This window comes from Sturnus vulgaris, chromosome 9, assembly GCF_052056855.1.
Source record: "Sturnus vulgaris isolate bStuVul1 chromosome 9, bStuVul1.hap1, whole genome shotgun sequence".
NCBI lineage: Eukaryota > Metazoa > Chordata > Aves > Passeriformes > Sturnidae > Sturnus > Sturnus vulgaris.
Window position 1 is genome coordinate 646962 of NC_142251.1, and position 12435 is coordinate 659396.

The 12435-nt window shown below is 49.3% G+C and overlaps 1 protein-coding gene across 7 annotated transcripts in view; it reads left to right on the plus strand.

Moving 5' to 3' along the window:
- NEGR1 (neuronal growth regulator 1) overlaps window positions 1-12435 on the plus strand; it is a 188009-nt gene that overhangs the window by 155540 nt on the left and 20034 nt on the right. The gene's annotated exons all lie outside the window — the stretch shown is intronic.

Below are 12435 nucleotides of genomic sequence, written 5' to 3' on the forward strand. Positions count from 1 at the left end.
AAAGCTGAGCCATAATGTCTCCAAAATCCTCAGGATTAAGCTGAAAAGCGAGTGGGGAAGGCTGGGGCATGAAAAGCTTCCTGATGCAAAATCCTCCAGCAGCGGGGAAAGCTGCAGAGCAGCAGCAGGCAGGAGGGGTGAGGGGCTCTGCAAAGGGACCCCCAGCAGAAATCCAACCCCAAAGGGCTCTTTGGGGGGGGATCATTCCCTGTCAGCCACAGGAAAGAGCTCAGAGTCCTCCTGATGGCAAAGGAGCTCCTGCTGCAATCCCAAATAATTCATCCTAGGGAACAGTGATGGAAGGGAAATGGAATCACAAAATCACAGAATCACAGAATGACAGAATGACAGGATCACAGGATCACAAAATCACAGAATCACAGAATCACAGAGATACAGGATCAATCACAGAATCACAAAATCACAGAATCAATCACAGAATCACTGAATCACAGGATCAAACACAGAATCACAGGATCACAGAGTCATGGAATCACAGAATCAGTCACAGAATCAATCACAGAATCACTGAATCACAAAATCCAGAATTACAGAATGACAGAAGGGCCTGGGTTGAGAGGGACCTTCAATAAATCCCCCCCCAGTGCCACCCCAGCCATGGCAGGGATACTTCCACTGTCCCAGGGTGTCCCAGCCTGGCCCTGGGCACTGCCAGGTGCTCTCCTGCCCATCCTAAAGCAGGATCCCTCAGCAGCTCAGGGATGGCAGATGGATCCCTTCCCTGCAGCCACCCCAGGGAGCCCCAGCTGCAGGTGACAAACGTGTTCAGGGTGACAAATCACCAAAATGTCCCGGGATTGAATCCCCACAGCCCTCGGGGTAGCCCAGGGCTGCCCTGGCCACTCCTGCAGCCCTGAGTGTGCAGAGCTGGCTGCAGCACAGCCCGGCTCGGGGGAAGATCTCAATCAAGTTGAAAAGTAGCAACAATTTTACTGGGGCAGTGTTTGAACAGTCCCGAGTTCCATGAATAGTTAATGTCACGTCAGGGGCTGCAGACAAACGCTCCTGGATGTGAAGAGCAAATAGCTCAGGCTGTGATGAGTGATGTTTGTTCCTGGCACACACAGCCCCGTGGAAATTGCAATCATCCCTCATGAGCTGGCTCGGATTTTACTGCAGGGAGGAAGGAAAGGAAGGAAAGGAAGGAAAGGAAGGAAAGGAAGGAAAGGAAGGAAGGAAGGAAGGAAGGAAGGAAGGAAGGAAGGAAGGAAGGAAGGAAGGAAGGAAGGAAGGAAGGAAGGAAGGAAGGAAGGAAGGAAGGAAGGAAGGAAGGAAGGAAGGAAGGAAGGAAGGAAGGAAGGAAGGAAGGAAGGAAGGAAGGAAGGAAGGAAGGAAGGAAGGAAGGAAGGAAGGAAGGAAGGAAGGAAGGAAGGAAGGAATTGGAATTTGGTTCTGTTAGGATGGGGATGCACAGGGCAGGGCACAGGAGCTCAATCCCAAAATCTCTGAGGCTGGAAAAGCCCCCCCAGACCACTGGGTCCAGTCCCTGGTGGGTCCAGTCCCCAGTGCCCAGAGCACCCAGTGCCACCCCCAGGAATTCCTGGAACACTCCAGGGATGGGGATCCAACCCTCCCTGGGCACTTCCAATCCCTGACCCCCCTTTCCATGGGGAAATTCCATGCTGGAAATTCCTGGGAATTCCTGGGAATTCCTGAGCCTGCCCTGGCCCAGCCCGAAGCTGTCACAATTCAGGGGGCCACTGTAACTTCTGGAATTAGCAAACATTTGCACTTGGTTGTTTCTTTAATCCACCACCTTCTTCTAATCACTATTGATGGTTAATTCCTTGGCTATTGGCACAGTTGGGAATAAATTTCTGTGGATTATGGGGTTTTTTAATATTCCTGTAAAAAGAGAGGGATACATGCACTGGGCAGAAATGTGGCCAAGAGGAACCCACCAGGAATGCTTAAGGAAAATCATCAGGAATCTGAATAAACCTCACATCTTAGAAATCATCTGCCAGTCCCCTCAGTGGAAGATTTGCTGAAAGGCTACCAGCACCTCCAGCCAAAATCTTCCTTCCTTGTACACCAAAAAAAAAAAAAAAAAAAAAAAAAAAGAGAAATCATGTTCCAACCTGCTTCACTCCACATCCTTTGTCACGAGCACAAGAATGATGTGGAAACCGTGCAGAAACTGGAAAGTTCAGTGTAAAAAAATTATCATTCACGCTGCTGTATGACATTGCCTCAACACAGCAGAACCAACAAAGTCTCCCTGATATATGAGAACTATCAAAGGTTGCCACTGAACACGGAGATTTAATGTGCTGCTTAATTCAAGAGCTTATTTACAATGTCACACGTCACTTGGAGAAAAATGGCTCTGACAACCAATCATTTAAAATCTAGGAAGAATGTTTAACAAAAGGTCAGAAGTACAAATATTTTACATATTAACTACTAATAAATTCATTTCCTCTCAAAGTTAGGAGGATCAGCAAATGTCTCCAAAGCCATTTGCAATATTTCAGCACAAGACCCAACCTCTAATTACCAATGTAAGCTGTAAATAATTGTCAAGTATGCAGATGAGCCAAAAATTCTCTCAAATGAAAGTAATTAGCTCCCAAGTCAAATTTTTCTGTCACATTAAATTGCTTTGCCTTGTCTCCAACGTGACACTTACAAATGAGAGCCACATTGTCAGGGAAGCAGTTATTATGGGCTGGCAGAAGGATCTGCACAGGAGCTCAGGCAGGATCCTGAGTCCCCGGGTTCCCTCTCCATGGCTGTGCTGCCCATCCCGTGTGGGAATGGGGAATTGATCCAGCTGGAACCCTGGTGCGTGGGAATAATGGGAATAATGGGAATAATGGGAATGATGGGAATAATGGGAATGGGAATAATGAATGGGAATGGGAATAGGAAAAATGGCAATAATGGCAATAATGCAATAATGCAATAATGGCAATAATAGGAATGGGAATTATGGGGATAATGGGAAAAATGAGAATAATGGGAATAATGGGAATGGGAATGGGAATGGGAATAATGGGAATGGGAATAATGGGAATGGGAATGGGAATGGGAATGGGAATTATGGGGATAATGGGAAAAATGGGAATAATGGGAAAATGGGAATGGGAAGAATGGGAAGAATGGGAAGAATGGGAATAATGGGGATAATGGGAATAATGAGAATAATGGGAATGGAACCAACAACGGGAATGGCAATAATGGCAATAATGGCAATAATGGCAATAATAGGAATGGGAATGGGAATGGGAATAATGGGAATAATGGGGATAATGGGAATAATGAGAATAATGGGAGTAGGAATGGGAATGGGAATGAGCAGCTTGCTTCTCCCATTGCCTTCTCTGGAACTTCCAGGTTTATTCTCGATGTGCTCTTGACCAAAGCTGTGTTGGCCATGGCCAGTGGAAGATCCTGAGCCATTCTCCTGTTTGATTTGGGATTCCCAGGCAGGATTCCCAGTGTCAGGCTTGGTTTCTGTTGAACTTCAGGCTGAACAAGGCTGGGTTTGCTGGGTGCTGCAGATGAACCCAAAATCGGGGCAATGTGGGACGGGACAGTCCCAGCCCAGCCGTGTGACCAGAGCCCAGGAACACATTTATCCAGCAGGATTGACCTGCTCTTCCCAGTGACCCCTCCAGGGCTGCTCCCCTCTGTCCAGCAGCTGCTGCTGCTCCACTTCATCCAGACAGGGAAAACAGGATTTAGACTCAGGAATCCCAGCTGGGTCTGTGCTTTGCTTTGCCCTGACTGTGCCAAGAGCAGGAAATCTGCAGAGTTCTCACAGGGGGAGGCACAGGCTGAGCCCCTCTCAGGCTCATCCATCCAGCCTGGACATCAGGAAAGGTTCTTTCCCCAGAGGGGCTGGGCACTGCCCAGATCCCCAGGAATGAGCCCCGAGCAGCCAGAGCAGCTCCAGGAGGGTCTGGACGGTGCTAGGAGGACCCAGAAGGTGCGAGAAGTGACCATGGGTGATGGGGTCAGCTCCTGCTGCCCAGAGCCGCCCTCCCTGCTCCCTTGGCTGATTCCTGCCCTCCCCTTGGCTGGGGTGAGGTGGTGACCCCGTTAAGCCCAGGTTCACCCCAGGATGGGGCTCACAGCTCCTCTGTCTGTCCCAGGTCAGCTCATTCCCCAAGGCTGCTCCCACCATGGCTCCAGAGCTCCTCAGAGATGTTTCATTTTTCCAACACCCCTGCACTCCTCAGCCACACAAAGAAATGGGACACGGCTCGAGTATAAAGGATGAGCTATAAAGCCGAATTTCATTCTGTTCCCTCACAGTAATTTTGCTCATAAATAGTTGTCGGGATTGTGAAATATTCCTTGCAGCAGGATCCGAGTCCATCAGGGCTGTGCTGTTTCATCCTGTTACACTCTGAGCTCTCCGTGCTCGGCTCCCACTTCATTCATCCCATCAAGGCATTCCAGGGATTCTTCTCCCGTGCAGTATTTCAGGGAAGCTCTTTCTGTTTGATACCATCGGGTTCATCTCTGTCTAAATGAAATTCCACTGGAGACACACCCGAGCAGTGTGGGAAGGTTGAAAATGGCGGGGGTGGTCCTGGAGCTGTCACTGTCACTAAAGCTTGTCCTGCTCCGATTCTGGGATAGCCAGGAGGGATTCCTGGGATTGCAGGATCCTGGAATGGTTTGGGTTGGGAGGGACTGCAGAGATCACCCAGTGCCACCCCTGCCATGGCAGGGACAATTTCCACTGTCCCAGATTGTCCCCAGCCCTGTCCAGCCTGGCCTTGGGCACTGCCAGGGATCCAGGGGCAGCCACAGCTGCTCTGGGCACCCTGTGCCAGGAATTCCATCCCAAAATCCCACCCAGCCCTGCCCATTCCCTGTGTGCTGTCCCTCCCTGCCTTGTCCCCAGTCCCTCCCCAGCTCTCCTGGAGCCCCTTCAGGCCCTGCCAGGGGCTCTGAGCTCTCCCTGGATCCTTCTCCTCTCCAGGTGAGCACCCCCAGCTCTCCCTGGATCCTTCTCCCGTCCAGGTGAGCAGGAACCAGAGCGAAATCCCAGAGCAGGACCAGGAGGGATTTTCAGGAAGTTCTGAGTGAGGAACAGGGCAGGGCTCTTGGTCTTGGCAGATGCTTTGTTCCAGGGGGTTCTTTGAGACCCTGAACCCCCCCCGAGCCTCTCCCCGCTGGGCTGGGGCTGTGCAGCCCCCCCTGAGCAGCTCTGGGCACAGCAGGGCTGGCAGCCCCACCACCCTCACCAGCACAAACCCATCTGACTGCAAACCTCCAGCGCTGGGGGTATTTTTAGCAGCCTGAGACGAGCGTGGGGCTGTTTACAGAATTTTCTGTCAGGGAATGGGAAAGGTGACTCTGGCTGCTCCGGAGGGCAGGGAGGGAGCCTGTGCCTCCTTCTGCCTCCTTGGGCCAGGGTTCCACAGCCAGGGAGCCCCAAATCCCAGGAAAACATCGCCACAGTTCAGAATGACACCGCTGGTGGCCATGGTTACCGTGTGCTCATCGCTTGGCTCTTTTCTTTTCAACCTGTAAATATCATATTCTGTATTTTAGCTCGCTCAAAATCAGCTTCAGGATCAGTTTTGAATTAGACACAGGGCACATCCCAACCGGGGTCTTCATGACTGAAACAAGAAATGCTTCTGTCTCATTTTCTGTGAGTGCACAAACACAGCCTGGGATAATATTTCACTTTAAGACATTGCTGGTGGCACGTCTCAAGTGTTTAAAATACTAAGCTTTCAGATTTTTAGCACAACAAACAGCTGATTTTTGCTTCTGCACTTCTAGCAATCATATTTTAGTCCCTGTTTTCCCATTTTGAGACTCATAAAATGCTTTTTTTTGTTCATTTAAATTTGAAATAAGGGCCATATCAGCATTTCATTTCCTAGCTGTGTGAATGCTGATGGACAGGGCCTGAAAACTCTCCCCTCTTATCAAGCCCATCACTCTGCTGGGGCTCATCTCCTGAATCTTTCTGCCAGCACTCCCATCCCAGAGGATGATAAAGCCTCTCTGTAAAGCACCTGGCACTTCCCAGCTTTATCCTGCCCAGCTCTGCTTTATCCAGCTCCTGGACAGCTCCTGCAATTTTCCGTGTCCTTCTCAAGGATTTCCAGAGATTTGTCTTTGCAGAGCTGAGCTCTTCTCGACAGATAACACGAGACAGCGACATCGTGCCCCAAATTTCATCCCCGTGAGCCGGGAGTGGCTGCAGGGCAGGGACTGAGCCCTGGGCTGGAGCAGGATGGGGATGATGTGGGAGGAGGCAGCCCCACAGGATATTCCTGTCCTGGGCAGCCCTTTCCAGGAGGGAATTTTCCCTAAAATCCAACCTGAACCTCCCCTGCCCACCTTGAGGCCATTCCCTCTCCTCCTGTCCCTGTTCCCAGATCCCAAATCCCCCCGGCTGTCCCCTCCTGTCAGGGAGTTGTGCAGAGCCAGAAATTCCCCCTGAGCCTCCTTTTCCCCAGGCTGAGCCCCCCCAGATCCCTCAGGGATTCTCCAGCCCCTTCCCATTTCCCTCAGGGATTCTCCAGCCCCTTCCCATTTCCCTCAGGGATTCTCCAGTCCTTTCCCAGCTCCATTCCCTGCCCTGGCCACGCTCCAGCCCCTCCATGTCCTTCTTGTTCTGTCGGCGCCAGAACTGATCCCAGCACAGGAGGGATTTTTAAAACCATGCCAGGGACAGAAGAACTCCAGGCTGGAGAGAACCTTTGAATTCCCACATGCAGAGGCATTTCCCCATCCCCGAAATTCCCAGTTCTCACATCCAGAGGCATTTCCCCCTCCCTGAGTCTCCCAGCATTTTCCAGGCGTTTCCATCGTGGCCAGAGCTGAGTTTTATCCCAGTTTCCATGGGGCACACACTCCAGCAGGGTCTCCTCACTTTCACTTCCCTCCTGAATTTCCCACCCCGCTGCATCCCAGCCTCGAGGAGGATTTTGTGCATTTGCACAAGACCAAACCATTCCCCTCCTCCCTGCTTCCTTCTCAGCCCGGGTTTTGAAGGTTTTGCCCTGCCCAGGTCGAGCTTTGCCCAGCCCCTGCTGACCCCCCGGAGCCCCGGCTGCTTCCAGGGCTCTGCAGGAATTCTGTGCCCATGGCTCTGCAGGAATTCTGTGCCCAGTGCTCTGCAGGGAATTCTGTGCCCAGGGCTCTGCAGGAATTCTGTGCCCAGGGCTCTGCATGAATTCTGTGCCCATGGCTCTGCAGGAATTCTGTGCCCAGGGCTCTGCAGGGAATTCTGTGCCCATGGCTCTGCAGGAATTCTGTGCCCATGGCTCTGCAGGAATTCTGTGCCCAGGGCTCTGCAGGGAATTCTGTGCCCAGGGCTCTGCAGGAATTCTGTGCCCAGGGCTCTGCAGGGAATTCTGTGCCCATGGCTCTGCAGGAATTCTGTGCCCATGGCTTTGCAGGAATTCTGTGCCCATGGCTCTGCAGGAATTCTGTGCCCAGGGCTCTGCAGGGAATTCTGTGCCCATGGCTCTGCAGGAATTCTGTGCCCAGGGCTCTGCAGGAATTCCGTGCCCAGGGCTCTGCAGGGAATTCTGTGCCCATGGCTCTGCAGGAATTCCGTGCCCAGGGCTCTGCAGGGAATTCTGTGCCCATGGCTCTGCAGGAATTCCGTGCCCAGGGCTCTGCAGGAATTCTGTGCCCATGGCTCTGCAGGGAATTCTGTGCCCAGGGCTCTGCAGGAATTCTGTGCCCAGGGCTCTGCAGGAATTCTGTGCCCAGGGCTCTGCAGGGAATTCTGTGCCCATGGCCAGTGCTCTGCAGGAATTCTGTGCCCATGGCTTTGCAGGAATTCTGTGCCCATGGCCAGTGCCTGGCAGAGTCCTTTATGGACTGTCAGTGCTCTCCTCCACAGCCATAAATCCTCCACCAGCTTCAAGTGGAACAAATCAGAGAGATGTTATCCCCGGGCCTGGCCCCAGCCTTCTGAGGCCCATTATCTCCCCATCTTTTCTTTTAAAAGAACGTTATTTGACAGCCCAGCCTTTTTCATCTTTTTTTTTTTTTTTTTTTTTTTTTTTTTGCCTTACTGCTTTGACCTTGAGGTAGTTTATTCCTTCCTTCTCTGTATATTTTAAGTGTTGCACCAAAAAATCCGATTTATTAAGGCTTCCCTTTAGTAAACGATTAACCTGAATGTAGTTAAATGAAATGTTTATTAACATCTCCCTGCATAATCCATTTAACAGAATTAGTCTTGCTTATTCAGACAACCTAAAGGGGTCTGTGCTTTTGTCTACACAGCATCAGCATTAAAGCTTATAATTATTTCTGGTTAATGCAGCCCTTGGTGCTAGGAAATGCTGGTTTATGTGTTCCAGCATAGCACTTCTCCTAATCTCTTGTATTAATTAGAGATACTGATATAATATTACTTTGTTCCTTTCTATTCAGCACCAGGAGAGATGTCTGAATATAATCCTATCTGTGCTGAGGGTGTCTTAAATATTTCCACGGGTGCTGGCTGGTGTAAAACATTAGGATTAGGTACAATAATCCCTGAATGGGAAGAAAGGAGCTTGCAGAGGCACCCGAGGTGTGCTGGCACTGGGGTGGTGCCGTGGCAGGGATTTCTCCTTCCCCTCTGAGGATTTTTAGGGTCCCCTCCAGGCTCAGTTTCCAGCCCCAGTCACGCTGGGAGTCCCAGTGGGTCCCGTCCCAGCCCCTGGAGATGCTCTGGGTGTGTCCCTCCCTCACCCTGAGGGATGCAGCCCCTCTGCCTCCAAGGAAAATCCGACTTAGAACTAAATTATTACCCCTCAGCGGCTGCAGCTGGCATTTTCAACTCTTTGTGTCTTCTAAATCCTGGGTCAGTTGATTTTTCAGACATCAGGCTGCTCGTGGAGCTCCTTTTAATCTTTTCCTAGATGGAAATTCACTTTCTTTCCAGGCATGCCAAGGTATCGTTCCCAGGGCTCTGAAGTGAATTTGCAGATGATAAAATCATGGAATCATTTAGGTTGGAAAAGCCCTCCCAGACCGTGGAGTCCAACCATCCCCTGACCCCTGTCCCCACATCCACAGGGCCTGGAAAACTCCCCCAGGGATGGGGAATCCAAACCTGCCCTTCCCATGGAGAAATTCCTGGTGCCCAGCCCCAGCCTCCCCTGGCACAGCTCTCTTTGCCCTCTGGAAAAGCAGCTCAGGGTAATGGAAATGCCCAGGATGGCTGCAGGTGTAATCACAGACTCGAATAATTGCAGTTTTTATTTGAAGCCTAATCACACATTGCTCCACGCTGCAGAAATATTAAAGCTGGGAGCTCGTGTGTGTGTGTGAGAGAAACAATGACAGGGAAATATTTCAGTGGGGGGGGAAAAAGAGGCAGCTGGTTTACCCTGCTCTCAAACATCCAAACCTTTCCATTTTTCCCTGGTGTGACACAGAGAACCACCCAAAAGTGCTTTGGAAATTGCCAAGTCCAAGAACAAAGTGACCTTGCATGTCCTGGCACAGCAAACGCTCAGCAAATCAAGGGCTGCTCAGTCCTTACCTAAATAATTACTCGGGGTAGATCAAGGACTGAGCAGACCATGCCAAGAGTCTTTAAATTTTAAATGTGTGTTTATTTTTAAAGCTCATATATCAGCACAAATCTACGGGATTTTATTAATATCCTGCAGCAGCGTTTTGCTTGGCCAGCAAAGAATCCGGGGAGCCACAGGAAAAGTGAATCAGAATTCTGAGGGGGGAACAGGAAAAGTCTGCAGGAGATTATTAATTTTTAAGATTATTAATTTGTAAGGATTTTTAAGAGTCTAACCCAATATTTTAAGCCGTGTGTCATCCAGCAGGCCTCGTGTGACACCAAAATTGAGAATTAAGCTTCTCCAGCTTTGCTCCTCCTTCAGGTTCCTTTCCCATCCCATTCTCCTGCTTTAGGCAGCTCTGGGAGCTGTAACTCTTCTCTATTATCTCCTCAAGTCAGAGCGTTTTCCCCCCATTAACTCCCCCCCTGCCTTTGTGCAGAAACAATCCAGGTATGATTTAATAAGCCTTGGGAAGACAGAGCTGGTTCATATGCAGGAAATCAGATTTACATAATTTTCTGCTCGCTTTTATAGCCACCTTAGTTCAAATTATCTTTAAGTTGAGGAAACTCTTTTCATACCATAAAATGAAATAGCACCTGTGTTATGCTTCAGCTTCCTCACCCAGCCCTTGTAATAAATTAAAGGTTGATTTGTCATCCTGACTTAGCACAGAAAGTCTCTTTTTAATGAGAGGAGAGGAAGTGCCCTGGCCTGCAGTTAGTCACAGCCATCAGTCACTAAACTAAGCTTCAAAACCCAGTTTAATCTTGTTTTGTTTTGGGTTTATTACCTGAACCTTTCTGCACGAGGGGTGGGGACAGAGGATTTGGGGCTGTGCCACGTCAAATAAAATTGTCACCCAGTAAAAATGGAGCTGCAGGGCCAGGCACAGAGAGCAGAGGGAGCTTCGTGCTCCCGAATTTTGGGGCTGGACACGACTGGGGAGAGGCTGTGACAGCAAACAGGAATTGGGGCAGGATGTGACAGCACAGGGGGAAAACGTCCCTAAAAATTATGGGAACTGCAAAGAACAGTCAGGGCTGGGAAAGGGAACTGGGCCCTGGGAAGGAATATGGAGCTTTGGGGTTTCTACATCATGTGAAGCTACACCTGTGCAATCGTCATGGGATAAATGATGTGATTGATAAATGTAACCATTGCTGGCTAATTGAATTTGATTATTGGTTAATTGTAACAAGAATCATGAGAAAGGATATTTGGGGGGGCCTATATATTATATATTATATAATGAAAAGGGTATAAAAACGTGTCCATCTGGGATCCATGTGGGAGTCAGATTTGGGTCTGCACCCCTGATTCCCAGAGCTCTTCAATAAAGCACCAGCCTGTAATCATTCTGGGATTCTGAGTTTTCAGCACTAACAGATGGAGGAGCAGCTCCTCGTGCTCTCCAAGAGCAAACCCAAGGGTTCCACAGAATCCTGGGGTGGTTTGGGTTGGGAGGGACCCCAAATCCCTCCCTGTCCCATCCCTGCCCCAGCCCAGCCCCAGGGACCAGCCCCTCCCTTGCTCCTCAACGCTGATTTTTCTATTTCCCCTCTTTGCACCCGGCGTGGTAAAAGCCCAGGAACTGGAGAAAGGCTTGGTGGTAAACAAATAAATACAATTTCTTCAAAATAAGTATTAATGTCTTTGGCTGAGCACAGTTGTCAGACCGTGGCTTCTGGAAGGGAAATGAGCTGTTCTCCACGAGAGCTTAATCCAGTCCCCTCTCATTGATTGCACTGCAGATCTTAATGCTCAGCGCCTTAAAAATGGATCAATTATTCAGCTGGTAAAAAATGAAGCACTCCCAATTCTCAAGTGCTTGCCCTAAGAGCAGTTCCTGCTCCTGGAGCCGGCGGGGCTGGTCCCTGGGCAGGGCTGGGCTGTGCTCACAGCGTTCCTGCTTTCCTCAGGGAACTGCCTCTGGAAAACGAGGTTCAGTTTCCTGGCAGATTTTTTTAAAGTTTAATAAAAGACACCACGAGAAAATAAAGCAAAAGTTTAATAAAAGATGACAAGAGACAATAAAGCAAAAGGTTATAACAGCAGGGTGCTGGACATTCAGCACCCCTCAACTCAGAGAACACTTCTTTAAATGCATCAACCTGTTGCATGTTCATAGACATTCGTGAATTATTCAAAATCATCCCCCCCAACCTGTAAATCAACTTTTTTTTTGTGGCTCCATCCTGTGGCAACTCCCTGATCGATAAATTCCTTCCCTGGAATTCTGGTGTTCTTCATCCAGAGAGGAGAATCCAAGAATGTGAAGAATTTCCTGATTATCTTTTTACCATTCTCTCAGTCAGTTCCATGAACAAAAAGCTTTTTACATCACCATGTTATAGTCCAAAAATGTATATTTATCACACTACTATTTCTAGGTGTTGTTAATAGCACAACTAAAAGAAGCAACATTCATACAGCAAAGTTTTCCAGCATTATACACATCGATTTGAATATCTGCAAAAAGCCAATCATTTAATAAGTACTTAAAACTATAACACAGCTGAGAATAATTACTCAGGGTAGATCAAGGATTGAGCAGACCATGCTGATAGCCTTTAATAGTCTTTAATAGTGTTTAATAGTCTTTAGTAGCCTTTAAATTTTAGGGGTGTGTTTGTTAAAAGGGAAGCAGGGCAGTGGTGCTGGTGAGTGACCCCTGTGTGGACACTCACATTCACAGAGCTGGGGAATTCCAGCTTGGGAATCCTTCCCAGGCCTGGATTTCTCCTGACTCTCAGCTCCATTCCCAGGCTGACAAGCTGACTGCAGCTTCAGTTAGGGAGGAGTCTCCCAGGGTGACAACACGGTGACAAACAGAGTGGAATTCATCACCAACATTAACCCCTGGTGTCTTTCCCGTGGGACACATCCTGAGGTGCTGTCCCAA